Consider the following 19,362-nt stretch of genomic DNA (forward strand, 5'->3'; position numbering starts at 1 on the left):
AGATCAATTAGAGCTGCTCTTCGTTGAAATCTTAGAAAAAGCTTAAGAGGTCAGATTGTCGATCAACGACGACAAATCAAAAAGTATGTCCACATCTGGCTCCCCACCTAGCTCTTCAATGCTCCGATAAAACTGTTGAACAGTTCCAAGATTTTAAATACTTAGGGAGCTGGATAGCGAATACTGGAGATGTAACATTTGAGAATAAGATAAGGATCGGAAAAGCATCAGGTGCCTTCAAAAGGCTGACACGAACTTGAAGAAGTAACAAGTACTCACTTCGTTTAAAATTGCGCCTGTTCAACAGCAATGTGCTGTCTACATTGATGCACGCCAGTGCATGTTGGAAACTCAACCAACAACTTGAGAGATGTATTCTTGGATTCGAAAACATTTTCCCTTCGAAGGATCCTCAAAATCAGTTGGCATCAGAAAATTTATAATAGGGAAATCTGGCTGGAAATGTACCAACCTATAGTGACCGATGTTATGAAGAAACGAATATGGACATATTTGGTCGTGTTCTACATATGGCTGAATACAGACTGCCCTCAAGAGTGTATCAGCGGCAGCCTGAAAGAAGATGAAAATGAGGCCGAACAAGGCACATACTGCGAAGGCAGTATATTCAGAACCTGAAAGAGACCAACATTTCTATAAGTCCACAATGGGGAGGTATCGTAACAAAGCTTCTTAATGAATAGAGAGGCTTTGTTGACGCCCTATACGTCACTGATGGCTCAGGATGATCTGAAGTCTAAGGTAAGGTATTTTGTGTGGACTACAGAAATGTTTAGGGTAGTGCATAACCACGGTATTGCATCTGAAAATACTATTTGACTATTGTATACTGATTAGCTGGACAGTAGCTAATTTTTACTCCCTTAATTGTTATGGCTTACTTAAGGCCTTGTTCAACACCGAGTGAATTTTTCAATTTACTATAATACTTCACCCTCCAATTAGGTTAAGGTATCACTTCCATTTCATTCTGTGTTATTATGAAATGGTGACCAGGGATGTATTTTTGTAAGCAAAACAAATTTTTGATGATTTATTTATGCAGTTATTAAGTTATTTATGATACAGATGAAAAAACATTTTTTTTCTGAAAGGAAATAACTCAGTGGATAAGACATTTGAAAATAAATCATTCGTTTTTACGATTTCCTTTTAAAGCACTGACTGTATTTTTTTCTTTTCAGAGAGCATCATCAACAAGATACAAAATTTGCTCAGGAGTATCACATAGTTTCCCGTTATCCGTCTCCAATTTTAACCCATTCATTTCAAGTCCTTGGGGGGTACGCACGGAACAAATCCATGCCATTACTAAGCAAGAAGCTTTTATATTCGAAGCCAAAGAAGATTGTTCTCCTGAACACAGCTACAGTCTGATGAAAAATACCGGAGAGCCGCTTCCTTATAATTTTGTGGGAAATCCTTACAAGGAGCTGACAGAGAAGCTGGAAAAATTCACGGATGATGTTTTCAAGAATAGTAAAGATAAAATTATTGATTCTATCGTTGAGTTGGGTGAAAACTTGATCCATCATGACACAGAAAAATGGAACACACTTATGGAAGCAGCAAAGAAAAATGAAGACGATTTTCAAAGGTATGTTTTGTTTGAAAGTTTTAGATTTAGTGCCTATGAGCAATGTTCCTAGGAAATGATTTGTTGTTTTGAGCTAAGTCAAACTTTTTTTTTCTTTTGTTAAAGCAGAACGTTGCCCAATGGTAGGATATTATTTAAAAATATTCCATAATTATGCGTGAAGGAGTACTGGGATTAACAGATTTAAAGAAATACCTAGTGAATTATTATAGTTAGCAAAATTGTAGTAAATTATAGAGAAAACTAATACGGTAAATCGTGAGACTAGAGAAGGGGAGGCAGGTAATGAAATCCACCGATGGTACCGATGGTTAACTTTTTTTGTACACCGATGGCTAAGTCTTTTGCTTGGTTCACTTTATTATTAAATTAAACAATCGAATTTTGTTGTTTTGATGTATGTTTAATAAATTAAAATAATTTTTCTAAGCTTGTAAAAAAGAAAATCATTGTTAAATCATCGGAAAAGTAAGTCAGTTTACTAAAATTTCAGGTTTTTGACAGATAATGTTTTATTTGTTTTTATAGCTTACAGTTTTTGAACACATTTTATACCTTATTATTATTCTGTATTCTGTACTTACTAGTAATCTGGATGGTCAGGATTGGCAGCCAGTATACTGGCTGTCCTGATTGCCCAGCATTAAAGATCTTCTAGCAAAGACAATTTCTTTTTCATTAGGCCTCTACCTAGTTCTTCAATCTCTGGAACCATGGCAAAGGAGTCCATGACTTCTTTATTGCACAGAGTAGGCTTTCGAGTTGAGGATGCTAGAGTAGGATTGGAAATTAATTTTAAGAAAACTACAGCTGCTAAGGCTAGGAGTAAGTAAAGTAAGTAATGTAACGAAAAGATTGATCAGGTGGACAGCTTCACTTATCTTTGTAGTATTATTAGTTAAGACGGTGGGAACAGTGAAGGTGTTAAAAGTAGAATAGCCAAGGCTCAGAGTGTTTTTTCATATTAGAAAAAAGTTTGGAAGAATAGGAAGATAAGTCTGCAATATATAGGAAGCTACAGTGATGACATTGGTCAGAGTTAGTTCCGAAGCATAGGAGTAGTGATAGTATAAGACTTTTTGGAAGCCAGGTAGGGTGTAAACTATTAAAGCTACTAGTCCCTCAAGACGCTATTATGTATACCTGTGTCTGACGCAATATTATAGTGCGCGTGTATAGTATACCTACATAATAGGGAATGTTTTCAAGGGTCTGTTACATAATAGATTAATATTTTCTTTGAGATGCAGGTGTCTGTTCCTTGTGAAAAACCTAAAGGTCTAGGGGAAAACCCACGAGGCCCAGGGCTTCTTTCCTTCAGGATTTCCTTGGTTGTTACATAATAGAGAGTCTTTAAAAAACCTTCAGGGTGCCCGCCAAATCAGGATTTCCTTTAAAAAGCCTTCAGGGTCTTCCCTCAAGTAAGGGCATGGTCTATACACCATCCCAACATTTTCGTGCTTTATAGCCATTTTGTGTTAGCAAACAGGGGATTTTCGCGGCCATTTTCTATAACTAGAACCGTTAGAGAAACTACTGATATTCCTATGAATAAAGGCTTGTTGATGACCCAGAATTTCCAGGAAAACCGAAACGTCATCCGCTATTCTTCTAACAGGAACTGAGTAATTTTGGGTGGCATTGCTATCGCTTATGCAACTTCAACAAGAGATCCAAATATTACTACTACTACTACAAACAACTCACCACAAAACCAAGCCGCTTGAGGCCAACGCAGCTGTGCAGGTTCCTCCTCCATCCCATTCTATTCAAAGTCTCCCTTCTTAAAACCCCCCAGGAAGTTCCCATTTAATTTTCATCCGCAAAGCGCACCCAGCCATCCAACCGGTTCTCTTATTGTAGCCCCAGAAAGCGGGATTGAGCCAAACTTTCTGCACAGCCTACTGTTTGAAATACGGTCAGTCAGCCTGGTAACCAGAACAATTCATAGGCCATTTCTCTGGAAAACATCTAGCAAATCTTAATCCACTTTTTGGAGCAGCCATGCTTCAGAGCCATATTTGACCTTCCATTTACCTTATACATCAGATCCTCCTACCTTAGACTTGAGACCATACCGTACCTTTGACTTCAGATCCCCCTGAGCCAGAAGTGACGCATAGGGCGTCAACAAAGACTCTCCATGAAGCTACATTACATCATTGTAGCTTCCAATATTCCAATAAAGCTCAAATTTTGTATTTGAAATTGGACGGAGCGTAATTTTTTTTTAAGTTCAAAAAAGGGCAGTGCCTAAAAATATTCTTGTATACCTGCTTGGAAACCCTTAAAATCAGCTCAAAAGAAGCATCATTAAATAACAATGACGGCTTTGGAAGTTTCCTTGTGTTCTAACTGATTATATTAAAATCTTTGCGGACAAAGGATGCACATTATTTATGCTGTATTTAAATTGATTAGACAGCGTTTTGCTCACACATTCCGAACTGTTGACACATTTAAGATCCCCAGTAATTTTTACCAAAATAATTTGGAAGCCCCCTGTAGTGCTGGGAAAATTTAGTAATGGGCCCTTTGTCTTTCAGCCTGTCAGCCAATGCTAAGACTCGCAAAATAAGATTTACGGTATAAGACAGCCTTATAGACGGAGACTCATTCAAACAACTGTAACCCTATCTTCTGCGTGTGACTAAAGAAATGGTCATCAAAGTAAACAGATATTAATTCTAGTCGAACTTTAACATTCCGTTGCTTAATTCTATGTCTATTTGTTTTTTAAGTTGTTTCATTTTTTTTAAATATAAAAGATGGGATGTTGGCAACCATGATACCAGATCAAACATAAATTTAAAACTTATTGCTATGTTTTAAATATGCCTTTTCTCCGGATTAGTTGTCATGAAAAATGTAAACGGTAAAAAGCTTCAAAAATATAAATTACACGAAAACAGTTAATGATGGAGCTGTTTTTTAAACGTGCCTTATATTAGTTTCCTTGGAAGGTGTGGGAGGTTTTTAACCAATTTTTTTATTCAACATTCTTAAGCAACAAAAAATCGTAGTATAACCATAAATAATGAAATACCGAATACACAAAAATCATCTAAATCACTTAAATAGTCAAAACTTAAATTGTTTTGGATCTGTTAACCATGTGCAGCTTTTGGATAAGTTTACCCTGTATATTCTTCGTTTTTGCGCTTATTCTTCTTTGTTCTTCGTCTGTAATATTTTTCTTCTTTTAGAGATTTTTCTATAGGTATGCTTCTTAGATTTTTTGTTTCTCACGAATTGCTTCTTATTAACATACCATAGCACATTAATTTGTTATTACAACAATATTAATAATTGTTCACCTGCCCAGATTTTTATTTCTTCTTTTTTGTTTTCTTGTAATCCCAACAAAAAAACGGCATGTTTCAGTATTTTACCAAATTATAAAGATAATTACCTAATATAAATAATTTACCTAATTATAACAATTTAGCTACTATAAAGACCCTACTATTTTGAGCCTACGGCTTTTCAGCTAACAAGTCAAATTAATTTATAATTGCTTTACCTCAGACTACAATATATAGCCGTTTCTTCAGCTCTATCTATACTCAAAAAGACATATTTTTCAATATTCCTGTCTCAGTCTTTTATAATTCTGAATTGAAAAGTGTTTTGTCTGGCGATATAAATGAAAATTCGTGAATTGGAATATTTAAGAGTAGTTTCCGAAGATGCCAAGCCAGCATTAAAGCTGAATGCAAGGTAAAAGTAATATTGAATTTCCGTTTCGAAGAAAAACTTCACATGAAGGACAAACAAAGGAAAACCAGTGCTTAATTTGATTAAAAAACAATATGTTTTTTTAAACTAAAGTAAAGAGCTACAGTAGAACTTAAAGTGGGAGTTTAGTGGATTTAAAGTCTTTTTTTTTCAGAAAGGAAGTTCTTTGTTTTTCAAAAAGGAGACACCTCTAAATGAGTTCTTCTCGGAAAACTGTCATAAAAATTTAAATTTTTAATTCAGCCTCTTTATATTTAGGATAATCCTAAAAATACTGTTAAATAAAACTAAAATTCAACCGATAGTAAAGACCAACATTAAAACTTAATTCGAGCAGAAATTTTTCTGTATGTGAGGGATACTGCCCTCTTCTCAGCCCCTCGCTCTTCACGCTCAAGTCTTAGTACTTTAAAAAGCTTCTTATACTGATGTAATGTCTCTTGCGTTTAAGCACATGAGGAACTGAGACAAAAAGTCAAACTTAGGTTTAAAGAATAAAAGGTTGAGGAGGGAGCAGCCTCTTTCATGTACAGAGTAGTTTTTGTTTGTTTTACGATTTCACTTTGCACCTTACTTTTACTTTATTTTTATTAGGTATTTCGTGATCGTTTTGAAATCATGCCCAGGACTAACAAAGACATGATATGGCTTAACTAAACACTTAACTAAAAAACTTAACTCCCCCCTCAAACTGCTGAAAGAAAATGCTGCTGCATACATAAGAAAATCTATCCACTGCATAACAAACTCGTTTTTCACTAAAATCTTGTCTTTCAGGAGGGAATAAATTTTAACTCATTGGCCACTAAGACTAAAAGTAGTAGTTAAGTACTAAAATTACGGAAATTTAACTTATAGAATTATTCCATTAAGGAAAAAGCTGATGTTTCTTAAAAGAAAATTCTGTTTTTGCTTGCTCTATAAAGATATTTTCACAATTCCAGTTCTTTTCATTAACTACTGGCCTAATAATGTTGGTAAACTTTGACCTGAATGGTAATTAAAAGTTAGTAAATAAAGGCTTTTGAATAAGTACGTTAGCAAAAACAGATAAACTTAATTTTAGACCTAAGGTTGTTCATATGAGAGAAATTAGCAACTCAAATCTTACTGTTAAATTATTGATACTTAAAAAAATAATTTCCCCATAGTCTATCTTACATATATCAATATAACGTGTGCAAATAAACCAACTGATGATGTTTCCCTATGTTTGTATGATTATAAAAAATTAGTGCTTTACTGAAAACACAAAACCAAATATACATTTCGGCACAGTAAAAGTAAACCATTTAAGGACACTCTATAAAGTATAAAAAAATGAAAAGCCGAGTGCAGCCAAAGAGTCATCCCTTAAAAATTGTATTATTCACAATTTATTTAGACAAATGGGTGTCTACATAAATGTAATGTTGGTGAGCACAAGCAACAATTTTAAAAATTATGCAAGTTATATTCAATTCATGTTGATGTTTCCCGTGTCCTATAGGCTTTCGAGAGGTATGCCTATTGGATATGAATACAAAACGGGCACTGACACTAGCAATATACTAAGAAATACGACAACTAAAGATTTACAATTGATAGAAAAAAAAATCATGAAATATTTTATATGCCTCAAAGGTTAATCCCCACTATTAAGATTGATATAAAGCAACAACTTGCTCTCATATTACACGCCTTAAAAATTGGGAGTTATTTCGTTTTTGGTATGTTAAAACTTAAAAGCCATGCATCTGCTCACGTCTCAATTCTCTCCAGGTCAGCCTGAAGCTCCTCGTTGGGTTTGCTGGGATCTTCGTCTTTTGCAAACGATGCTTTTGTTATCGTGACTGCAGCAAAGTGGCGAGGTTTCTTCACAAGGTTCTTCCCTAGGTCGCTTATGAACACCAAAAAAAAAGTTGGCCCAAAAATAAGACTCCTTATAAGACCTGGTGTTCTTTTGATATGAAGCCATCGAGTAAAACTTGCAATGATCGTTGACGAAGAAAGTTAGCAAGCACCTCAAATAGTCAACCATCAATCCCATAGGCTTTCAGTTTACAAAGAAGTCCCTTGTGCCATACACGATCGAAGGGTTTTGTGATATCAAAGGGGAGAAGGCAAATATTGTGCTGAATATAAAATATAGTAGTTTTTCATGCTTTTGGGAATGATTCCGCTGTAAAGCATTTTCTATACAGAGAGGCAAGAGGACCAGCAAGTTTAGGGGTACATCTTTTAATGATGAGATTGGGAATTATGTCAGGTCCTAAAGCTTTGATGACATCCAGCTTGCTCAGGATTCTGAGCTACTTACCAAAAGTTATTTTAACACTGGTAATTTTTGCATCGATTCGTGGTGGAAAGGAGGAGGGGAGACTCCGTGTACATCAAGTTGGGAGACCTTTTGAAAAGGCTTGTTCAAGAGCATCTGCCTTTTCCTGGTCTCACTGGATCATTATCCCTTCAACCTGAACCAAGAGAATTTTTTTTTTTTTTTTTTTTTTTTAATCTGTCCCACTTATGGTTAGCCAGCAAGTCCTCGTAATTTCTATTGCAGCATAATACGAACGCCCTACAGGTGTTTAGAGATCCTTCATAGGAGGCATGGACCAAGGGGAGACCTCGTCCCTGGGGCTCCATAATAGAAACTGGGGCATCCTTGTCTGGGGCCAAAAATAAAGGTGGAGGAGGAAGAAGACTCAACAAATGTAACCTCAACAGGGCCCAACGGTGTGTCCAGACATTCTATGAGTTACAAGCCTTATACCAGTAATGAGCTAAATTGAATTTTGACGTAGAACACTATTATGGGAGGCTCTCTGTAAGACTGAAAGACCTGCAAGACTGGGAATCTTGCAGTCAGGTTTATTTTAACCTGAGGAGTGACTCCTCTCATAGAAATTATATCCTAGTAAACAATACAGTATTTGCAGAGGATTATGGTTAATGGTAACTTCTTCTGTGCTTGGTCTGTTTTGACGGGCTTTTTCTGGCTGAAAAACCTCTTCCTAGCTAATCTATCTACTATGGGTTGCCTCTCCGTTGGAGTATAATATTTGCAGGCATGAATATATAATGAGTCAAAGGTAATAGGTTTAGATTGTCTCTACAGGATCTCCACTATTGTTGATAGAACAGCACCGCCAAGTGCCGGAAACCATCATCTGACCAAGATGGGTCCAGAATTGCACAAAGCCTTCATTCATGCTGAAGGTCCCAGAGACTTCGTACTTTCTGGTTTAAATTGGACTAAGCACATCGGTGTAGGCTTGAGAAAATATGTTGATTCCCGTCCTGCACTGGTATCTGGGATCATAGCTTTTGCTGAGGTCAAAATAACTTCAATGATTTAAATAACACGAAAATTGAAACGGACAAAATAGCTTTCTCATAGTTTTATAGAAGTGTTTTGGAAAAAGTTGAAGGGGGCATTTTCCCTCCTATTGCTTTTGGTTATGAAAAGAGAACTAGTTCTCTCAATTTCAAATCAAATGAGCCCTTTTAAAGTTTCTACGACACCGCTTTCTTTATTAAAAAAAAGCTTATACGCTCCCAATGCATAACTTTAAAAATTGCCTTAGGGGCCATTGCCCCTGGCCCTGAGGGATTTGGGGGAAGAAGGAGTTATCCCTCTAAAGAAATAATTTTCCGATCTCTCAACTACGTGGAAGAAAATGGCTATATCAAATTTTGATTGGAAGTATCTCGGGAAATGGTGGGCTTGGGAGGGGGCATTTGCCCTCCAGTCATTTTTGACTATTAAAAAGAACATTAGTCCTTTCAATTTCCAACTGAATGAGCCCTTTTTGAAGTTTATATAACAGATCTTTCAATAAAAATCTTATATATCCCTAGGGCATAACTTACAACCTTTGTTCCGAGGATTGTGGGGGGTTGTCATCCTCAAAGACTTAATTCATGAACCATTTGACTTCACTAAACAAAATGGTTATCTCAAATATTTTGATAGGATGTTTTTGAGGAAATAGTAGACGTAGGAGGGGGTTAGTTGCCCTCCAATTACTTTCGATTATTAGAGAGGACAATAACCCTTTCAATTTCCAATCGAATTAGCCCTTTTCTTACGACAATTCCTTTGATACGATTTGCCTTGGTCTGAAAAATAATTAATTAATACATTGTACCAACATCACTCTTTACTTAGGCAGCGCTATCGCGCTGCCTATGATTTTAAAGATCCAAAATAACAAATTGGTTATTTGTAAACAGAGAAGGTAAGAAAAGTGAAACTTAAAAGCATATTCGCATATAAAAGTGGTTTTCATACAGTAAGATGATGAGGCTTGCTTATTCACTTTCTCTCAATTTTGGCGGAACCAGACGATTTACTGCCTGACCCGCACAAGAAAACATTGAGCAAACGTTTGACGACCATTTTGATCGATTGGCTCCAGCTTCACTGGCCATATTGATCATGGTGATAAAACGTAGCTACATATATGATAGCCCCATCTAATACGACCTACTTGTTGCATCTAATAATCACAACTGTTATTTAGAAATAATAGAAAAAAGTCTCGTATCCAAACTACAAACTAAGGAAACAGCGCTACCTGTTGTTATGGGGAATAAACCTAATCGTTTTGAATTTCATTCTGTTTCACGTGATCTGTCTGCAATCCTTCCATGACAATTAAGAAGTTTACATCTCTGCTATTTCCAATTAAGAAGAACAAAACTTTCTATATTTTGTAAGAAAAAAACGAATTGACTCTCAGAATAATCCATTCTGAGTAAGGAGACAGGTCTTTCTTAAAAGAAGGATTTAAGAAAACGAATGGAACATTTTTGCTCAACCTCTCAAGAAAAGTTAAATAAACATGACGTTTACAATGTAGTTGAAAAGTCCAAAAATTATTCCTTTGACGATGACAACCCTCCGAAACCCCCAAGGCAAGGATTTCAAGTTCTGCCGTGGGGGCATATCAGGTTTTTTTTATAGAAAGTAAGGTCGTATAAACTTTCGTTTATACGGTCGTATATACGACGAGGCTCATCGGGTTGGTAATCAAAAGCTCTAGTGCCTTTTTTAAGAGTCTAAGTAATTCTAAGGGCATCTGACCCCCCCCCTCAGGGACACACGTCGTTTTGTTGCGAAATGAATAAAATAGGAATTTTTAGATATCCGTTCTATTTAGAATAGTTCAGATATTGGATAACAATGCTCTTGAAACAGACCCTCGGAGCCTGAGGGTAAGGGGTGCAAGCAATGCCCGGGGGCCAATTAAGGTTTTTATGGAACGTTTGGTTGTAAAGGTGATGTACGGCAGGTAGCCCCCTCCCCCCAGAATAATCACTTTTTAACTCTTAAAAGGGGCACTATAGGTTCCAATTTCAAATCAAATGAGCCCCATCTGAAGTTTATACGAACAACCATTCCATAAGATCCTTATATGCTCCCAGGACATGACTTACAACCCTGTCTCATTCGAACAAACGAAGAAGCAATTAAATAAATTAGAGAACTAGGTCACTTGATTTCTGGTTTTAGCCATTGCATTTCTTGTGGACACCCTTTGCGACCTAAGGGGTTGACGAAGTATTTGATTATGTGATTAGGGAAGTGGTGCAAAGTTTATTTCAGGGATTACTAAAGTATCGGCTTCTTTTTTGAGAAAACCGAAATACAACTCGTTTATTCTTAAATCACCTGAATCTATCTTCAAAGCTAGACCTAAATGTTGGTATTTATAAATTTATAGTTTCTCTGTAGTGCTGGACAATACCTTTGTCATGCGAAATTAGGTTAGCTTGGTTAAATAAAACATTATGGTATGGATTATTAAATATGTGTACTGAGAGGGCAGAAACAAAATTTTCTGTTTTTTTTCGCTTTTTAAGGGTGTTATTAATTCCGGTAGAGTGCTGAGCTAATCCATCCGTAAGCTGTTGATCAGTTCTTCCAATGTAACAAAGACTACAATAGCAAGAAATTCTGTAGACACCAGAGTTTTCATGTATTGGGATAGGGTCTTTACCTTGGTAGATTTGGGTTAAATACAGAGAGGCTATTACTACTACTACTACTAATAACTCACTGCAGCACCAAGCCGCCTGAGGCCAACACAGCTACGCACGCTCCTCCTCCAACCTAATCTATTTAAAGCCTCCCTCTTTACCCCCTCCCAGGAAGTTCCCATTTCCTTTAAATCCTTATTTATGACATCCTCCCAACCCAGACAAGGACGACCTGCTTTCCGTGTAGCCCCAGACGGTTGGCCAAAAAGGACAATCTTCGGTAATCTGTCATCCTTCATCCGTAGAACGTGGCCTAGCCATCTCAACCTTTCTTTCATTATAGCCCCAGAAAGCGGGATTGAACCACACTTTTCGTACAACCTACTGTTTGAAATACGGTCAGTCAGCCGGGTACCCAGAACAATCCGTAGGCAATTTCTCTGGAAAACATCTAGTAAATTTTCATCTGCTTTTCGGAGTGTCCATGCTTCAGAGCCATATTTGACCACTGTCATCACTGTAGCTTCCAATATTCTAATCTTGGTTTGTAGGCTTATCTTTCTATTCTTCCAAACTTTTTTTAACTGTGAAAAAACACCCTGAGCTTTAGCTATTCTACTTTTAACATCTTCACTGCTCCCACCATCTTTACTAATAATACTACCAAGGTAACTGAAGCTCCCAACCTGATCAATCTTTTCGTTACCTAAGGTCACCTGTTCATCTTCACTTATTCCTAACCTTAGTGACTTAGTCTTCTTAACATTAATTTTCAAGCCTATTTTAGCACCCTGAACTCGTAAAACCTCTAAAAATTCATTCATTTTGCTCACACTTTCATCTAATATGCTTAAATCATCAGCATAATCTAAGTCCAGGAGCGTTCTTCCTCCCCATTTGATTCCATGGTTTCCAATTGCCTTTCCTGTGCTCCTTAAGACGAAGTCCATCAAAATGATCCATATAAAGGGGGATAGAACACAACCCTGCTTAACTCCTGATTTAATACAAAACCAGTTGCTAACCTCATTTCCTACCTTAACCGCAGCAGTATTATTCTCGTACATAGTGCAAATCACTTTAATGTATTTTTCTGGTATACCATATAACGATAAGACCTTTGTTAACGCTGTTCTATCAACAGAATCGAAAGCTTGCTCATAATCGATAAAACTAAGGACCAAAGGTGTTTGACAACGAAGGGACTTCTCAATTATTAACCTAAGAGTGAAAACATGGTCGACACATCCTCTACCTTTTCTAAAACCGCATTGTTCTTCCCTTAAAACTTTGTCTACCGCATGTCTCAGTCTAAAAAGTATCATATTACTCAGTAATTTGCTACCTACAGAGACCAGACTAATGCCTCGATAATTCCGACATTCACTCTTGTCACCTTTCTTATACAGTGGTTTAATTAAGGTTTTCCTAAAATCATTGGGTACTTCCCCTTTTTCAAAAATCATGTTCATAATCTTCAGTAGCTTATTCCTAACCTCAGAGCCACCATATTTAAGGAACTCATTAATCATACTATCAGCACCTGGGGCCTTATTATTTTTTAATCCTTCTGTCGCTAATTCTTCCTCACTAAACAAATCTTCCTTCACATCCAAGGTATCACAAACTTTTTCATTTTCATCTATATCTTTTCCTGCAACTGTATCTCGGTTTAGCACATTTTCAAAATGTTCCACCCATCTTTCTTTAACTTTTTCCTTATCACTAATTGTGACCCCATTTCTATCTTTAACTGGGACTAGTCCGGATCGGCTACTCCCTTTCAATTTATTAACATGCCAGTATAATATTTTACTATTATGCCGTCTAGCCGCATCTTCCAGATCCTCAGCAATTTTATCCATCGCCTCCATTTCACATCTCCTTAGTTCATATTTTAATGCTTTCTCCACTTTCTTTACATTCCTTTTGTTTTCATACGACCTATCGCTCAGATAATTCTTATACAAACCCCTTCTACTCTCTATTAAACCTAAAGCTTTTTCACTAATATTCCTAGTTGCTGTCTTAGCACTCTTCCCTAGGACACCATCAGCAACTTCACAAATTGTTTTTCTGAAATTATTCCATCCATCTTCCACATTGTCAAATTTTAAACCCTCAAGTTTAGTACTCAACTGTTCCTGGAATTTTTTTCTCAAATTTTCATCCTGAAGTCTACCAACATCATAACTTTCCGGGAGGGAGTTACTCTTCCGAAATTTCAGCTTTAAATTAACCTTAGACACTACTAGATGGTGATCTTTACTTTTAACATCAATAACGGCACTCCTATACACCCTAGTATCTTGTATTGATCCTGCTAGTCTTCTGTTTACAATAACATAATCAATAAGGTTTGCTGTCTTACCATCACGTGAGTACCATGTCAGCTTATGGGCCATTTTGTGACCAAACACCGTATTGGTTATAACTAGGTTGTTATACCTACAAAATTGCAAAAGCCTATAGCCATTACTGTTTTCTTTTCCTACACCAAAATTACCTAGGCTAGGATACCATCTATCCCTATTTCTACCAACCTGGGCATTAAAATCTCCTAGCAAAAACACCATATTTCTACCTGGTACCCTGTCTATTTGCTCCTGTAACTGTAAGTAAAATTCATCTGAGTCACTAGTATCTCCATCAGTTGGTTCAATGGGGGCATATACTACTATAACTGATACCCTAAACTTTTTAGTCATAAAATGAGCAATTAGTATTCTATTATTAATACCTTCCCAGCCTAAACAAGACTTAGCAGCTTCCTTATTCATCATGAGCCCTACTCCCTGTCTATGTACCCCATCCTTCCTTCCTGAGTAAACAAATTCTATGTCACCTAATTTCATGCTTCCTACCCCTGGGATATGAGTTTCTGAAACTCCTAATAAATCCAGTTCAAACCGTCTGAATTCGTCAGTCAAAATGTCGATGCGATAGTCATTTTTTAACGTCGTAACATTCCAAGTTCCAATTTTCATGTTCTTTAAATCTTTGAAATTATTTTGGCCTCAAGAAAAGCAGTGATCCCGGATACCAGTGCAGGATGGGGACCAACATATCTTCTCAAGTCTACACCGAAGCGCTTAAGCCGGCTTAGAACCGGACAGCAAGAAGTCCCTGGGACCTCCAGTAAGTTGGAGGCTTTGTGCAATCCTGGGCCCATCTTGGTCACAACATGGTTTTCAGCACTTGGCGATGCTCTTCTATCAACAAGAGTCGAAATCCTGCACAGACAGTCCCAAGCCTATTACCTCCGACTCATTATATATTCATGCCTACAAATATTATGCTACTACGGGGAGGCAGCCCATAGTAGATAAATTAGCTAGGAAGAGGTTTTTCAGCCCGAAAACGCCCATCAAAACAAACCAAGCCCAGAAAATTATCCAATAATCAGAATCCCGTACGAGTGCTGTGTTGTTTACTAGGCTATAATTTCCTCGAGGGGCGCCACTCCTCAAGTGGGAAAAATTGACCGCAAGTTTCCCAGTCTTGCAGGTACCCCGAAAGGGTCGAGGCAGCCCTTTACAGAGGCCGTTGTCCATAAATCTGGATCTTACGCCCTGCCGCAGTTGTCCTCCTATAGAGGATCCTCCCACGATGGTGTTCTGCTTCACCATGCAATTTAACCCATTACTGGGAGAAGGTTTGTAACTCATCTGACGCGTGAACACGGCAGTTGGCCCTGCTGAGTGTACATTTGAGGGGCCTTCTTCCTCCTCCACCTGAAATTATGACCCCCAGGGGAGGGTTTCCCAGTTTCTATTATGGGCCCCACTGGGACAAGGTCCTACTTGGCCTAAGCCTCCTATGGAGCTACTCTACCTATCTATAGGGCTTACATATATACATATATATATATATATATATATATATATATATACATATACATATACATACATATACATACACATATACATATACACATAAATACATATACACATACATACACATATACTCACTAACGTGCAAATATATACCCTGAATTGGTATAGGCTAGGTCTGTATATGGTGAATATTAATTTCCTTTCTGATGCAAATGCACAATAACTTTGGATTCAGGATGCAATTCTGACTATAGAGATAAGTATTTTTCTTACTTGAAGTGTATGTGCAGAATTAGAAATTCTGCTGGTACTACAAAAGTAGACCTAAGTAGCCAATTTAGCCTGTCTGAAACATCTCACAAGCCAACACCTTATAAAAAAAAACACCTTTGATAATTTAAATGAATAAGAAAACTTATTAGAAATTCTGCTGATACTGCAAAAGTAGACCTAAGTAGCCAATTTACCAACATTTAGGTCTAGCTTTGAAGATAGATTCAGGTGACTTAAGAATAAATGAGTCGTACTTAAGTTCTCTCAAAAGAGAAGCCAATACTTTAGTAATCCCTGAAATAAACTTTGAACCACTTCCCCAATCACATTATCAAATACGTCATCAACTCCTTAGGTCTCAAAGGGTATCTGCAAGAAATGTAATGGTTAAAATCAGAAATCATATGACCTAGTTCTCCAATTTATTTATTTGCTGCTTCGTTTGTTCGAATGAATGAATGAATTTTGTCTTTTATTTCTCAGTTGTTCGTTAGTATCTGTCGATGCCAGTTCATATTTGTTTGGATTTTGTGCGAATCGGGGGTATTGGTAAATAGCTAACTTTATTGTTGTCAGGGATTTGATTTTAATTCTCTTAATTTTTGGTCTTTTAATGAATTTTATTTAATTTTTTGGTGTTATTTTTTCATTATTTTTTAATTGGATTTGTTGTACTTTCCGTGTTTCTTTTTTGATTTTTTTCCTTGATTAAACAAAAAAAACAAGTTTTTTTAAATGAAAGTAAGGAGCGACATTAAAACTTAAAACGAACAAAAATTACTCCGTATATGAAAGAGGCTTTTCCTCCTCAATGCCCTGCTCTTTACGCTAAAGTTACTTACTGTTTTAAAAAGTAGAGTTAAGAGAAAGGGTCAAACTTTAGCGTAAAGAGCGAGGCGTTGAGGAGGAAAAGCCCCTTTCATATACGGAGTAATTTTTGTTCGTTTTAAGTTTTAATGTCGCTCCTTACTTTCATTTACAAAAACTTGTTCTTTTTAATTTCTGGACGTTTTTTAATTAATGCATTTCTTTTTATCTAAGCATTCCACGCATAAATAATTAAAACGAAATTTGCATATTAATTTTTTGGGGGATAAATGGCTTTTTTATAGTTTTAATCGGAAGATTTTAAAAAAGGAGCGAGAGAGGAGGCCTAGTTGCCCTCCAATTTTTTGATTGCTTAAAATGGCAACTATAACTTTTAATTTTTTAAGAGCGTTTTCATAAGTAAAAAATATACGCAAATTACGAATTAACTTACGTAACGAACTTCTATATTCGTATGTTTTTATTGCATATATGAGGGGGCTCACCCCTCGTCGATACCTCGCTCTTTACACTAAAGCTTAAATTTTGTCCCAATTCCTTAAGAATGACTCCTGAATCACAAAGGCAATAGAATGAATAGTTGAAATTACTAAAAATACTTTAGCGTAAAGAGCGAGGTATTACGAGGAGGTAAACCCCTAATATGCGTAATAATTTCTGTTCGTTTTAAGTTTTAATGCTGCTCCTCACTTTCAGTAGAAAAAACTTTTCATATTTATTTTTTCATTGTTTTTTTTAAATAATGCTAGAAAATCCTGCGCCCCCTCCATCGAAAGTCTCTTCCCCAATAAAACGTTCCTCCATTGAAAAATCCTCCCACGTAACCCCCCCTTCAAATCTCCCCCCAAACCAAAAAATCCCCCTCAATACGTCTGTAAACTTCCCAGTAACCATTACTATATGTAAACACAGGTCAAAGTTTGTAACTTGCAGCCCCTCCCACGGCGACTGCGGGGGAGTAAGTCGTCCCTAAGGACATAGTTATTAGGTTATTCGACTATGGTGAATAAAATGGCTATCTCAGAATTTTAATCTTTACTTTGGGGAAAAATGAGCGTGGGAGGGGGCCTAGGTGCCCTCCAATTTTTTTGGTCACTAAAAATGGCACTAGAACTTTTAATTTCTTTTAGAATGAGCTCTTTTACGACATTCTAGTCGATACGATCACCCCTGGGGGAAAAAAACAACAACAACAAAAAAAAAACAAAAACAAATAAACACGCATCCGTGATTTGTCTCCTGGCAAAAAATGCTAAATTCCACATTTTTGTAGATAAGGGCTTGAAACTTCAACAGTAAGGTTCTCTAATACGCTGAATCTGATGGTGTGATTTCCGTTAAGATCGTATGAAATTAGGGGGTATTTCCCCCTATTTTCTAAAATGAGGCAAATCTTCTCAGGCTCGTAACTTTGACGGATAAGCCTAATCTTGATGAAACTTATATGTTTAAAATCAGCATTAAAATGAGATTCTTTTGATGTAACTATTGGCATAAAAATTCCATTTTTTTAGAGTTTTGGTTACTATTGAGCCGGGTCGCTCCTTACTACAGTTCGTTACCACGAACTGTTTGATTATATTATTTTGTTCGCGCTGAAGAAGAGAGGTGGTTGTTCTTTCGAAATATTCGCTTTCTTTGTTTTCTTAAGTATTTTCATTTGGCTTTTAAAAACCCGATTTCTGATCGTTTTCTTCCTTTATGTTATTGCAGTCCAATGTGGTCTAAGAAATTATCTACTACTAATAGTAATACTGCTACCACAGTCCATACTATTACCATTAATACTATAACAACAAAAGAGAGAATAATGAGGACTTTTTTCCCAAGACAGTGAACCAACAAAACCTATTTGAATATTTCGGCCCTATATCTAAGGGCCGTCTTCAGCAAAGAAAAAATAAAAAACAATAAAACACTTACAATAAAAGTTCTCAGTTAAAAATCCATTTGTTTTTATTTTAAAATAGCCTTGGCATCATTACTTCTTAACGAATTAAATAAAAAAAACAAGTTTTTTCAACTGAAAGTAAGGAGTGACATCAAAACTTAAAACGCACAGAAATTACTTCGTATATGAAAGAGGCTGCTTCCTCATCAACGCCCCGCTCTTTACGCTAAAGTTTGACTCTTTCTCTCAATTCTTCTTTCTAAAACAGTAAAAAACCTTAGCGTAAAGAGCGGGGCGTTGATGAGGAAGCAGCCTCTTTCATATACGAAGTAATTTCTGTGCGTTTTAAGTTTTGATGTCACTCCTTACTTTCAGTTGAAAAAACTTGTTTTTTTTATTTAATTTCTGAACGTTTTTGAATCAATGCATGTTTTGATTTTGGCTCTCCGCAGAGGAATAATCAAAACGAAATTTGTATATTTTTTTTTTTTGGCTCAATGGCTTTCTCATAACTTTGATCGAAGGATTTTGAGAAAAAAAGAGCGGGGGACGAAGCCTAGTTGCCCCCCGATTTTTTGGTTAATTAAAAAGGCAACTAGAACTTTTAATTATTTACGAATCTTTTTATTGGTAAAAGATTTACGTAACTTATAAATTAGCTTACGTAAAGAACTTTTGTATTCTCATGTTTTTATTACATATATGAGGGGATTCTCCCCATCGTCAGTACCTCGCTCTTTACACTAAAGCTTAAATTTTATCCCAATTCATTAAGAATGACCCCCTGAATCACAAAAGCCGTAGAATAAGTAGTTGAAATTACCGAAAATACTTTAGCGTAAAGAGCGAGTTATTAGAAGGAGGTGAGCCCCTCATATGGGTAATAATTTCTGTTTGTTTTAAGTTTTATTGCTGTTCCTTACTTCCAGCTGAAAAAGCTTTTTCACTTTTATTTTTTAATTGTTTTTTTTTTAAATAATGCTAGTAAATCCTGCTCTCCCTTCATGGAAATTTTCTTCTCCCATTACAAATTCTCGAAGGAAAGTTCCCCCAGCATATCCCCCTCTTCTCAACCCCTCCCCCAAACCAAAAAAATCCTCCTAAAAACGCCTGTATACTTCCCAATAACCATTACTATATGTAAGCACTGGTCAAAGTTTGTAACTTGTTGCCCCTCCCACGGGGACTGTGGGGGAGTAAGTCGTCCCCAAAGA

General features: G+C 36.5%; 1 protein-coding gene across 8 annotated transcripts in view; it reads left to right on the forward strand.

Annotated features, from left to right (window-relative positions):
* The first annotated feature begins 1,199 nt into the window (after window positions 1-1,199).
* The window catches only part of LOC136034934 (uncharacterized), a 215,602-nt gene continuing 197,439 nt past the window's right edge, over window positions 1,200-19,362 (forward strand). For 7 of the 8 annotated variants that reach the window (XR_010619299.1, XR_010619300.1, XM_065716462.1 and 4 more), the window contains exon 1: window positions 1,200-1,618. The gene's annotated coding sequence lies outside the window, so the exon portion shown is untranslated. Of the gene's footprint in view, window positions 1,619-15,869; window positions 15,979-19,362 lie in introns of those variants that run through there. The other variant, XM_065716463.1, reaches the window with a different exon arrangement.

This window comes from Artemia franciscana, chromosome 13 (assembly GCF_032884065.1).
Source record: "Artemia franciscana chromosome 13, ASM3288406v1, whole genome shotgun sequence".
Classification (NCBI taxonomy): Eukaryota; Metazoa; Arthropoda; class Branchiopoda; order Anostraca; family Artemiidae; genus Artemia; species Artemia franciscana.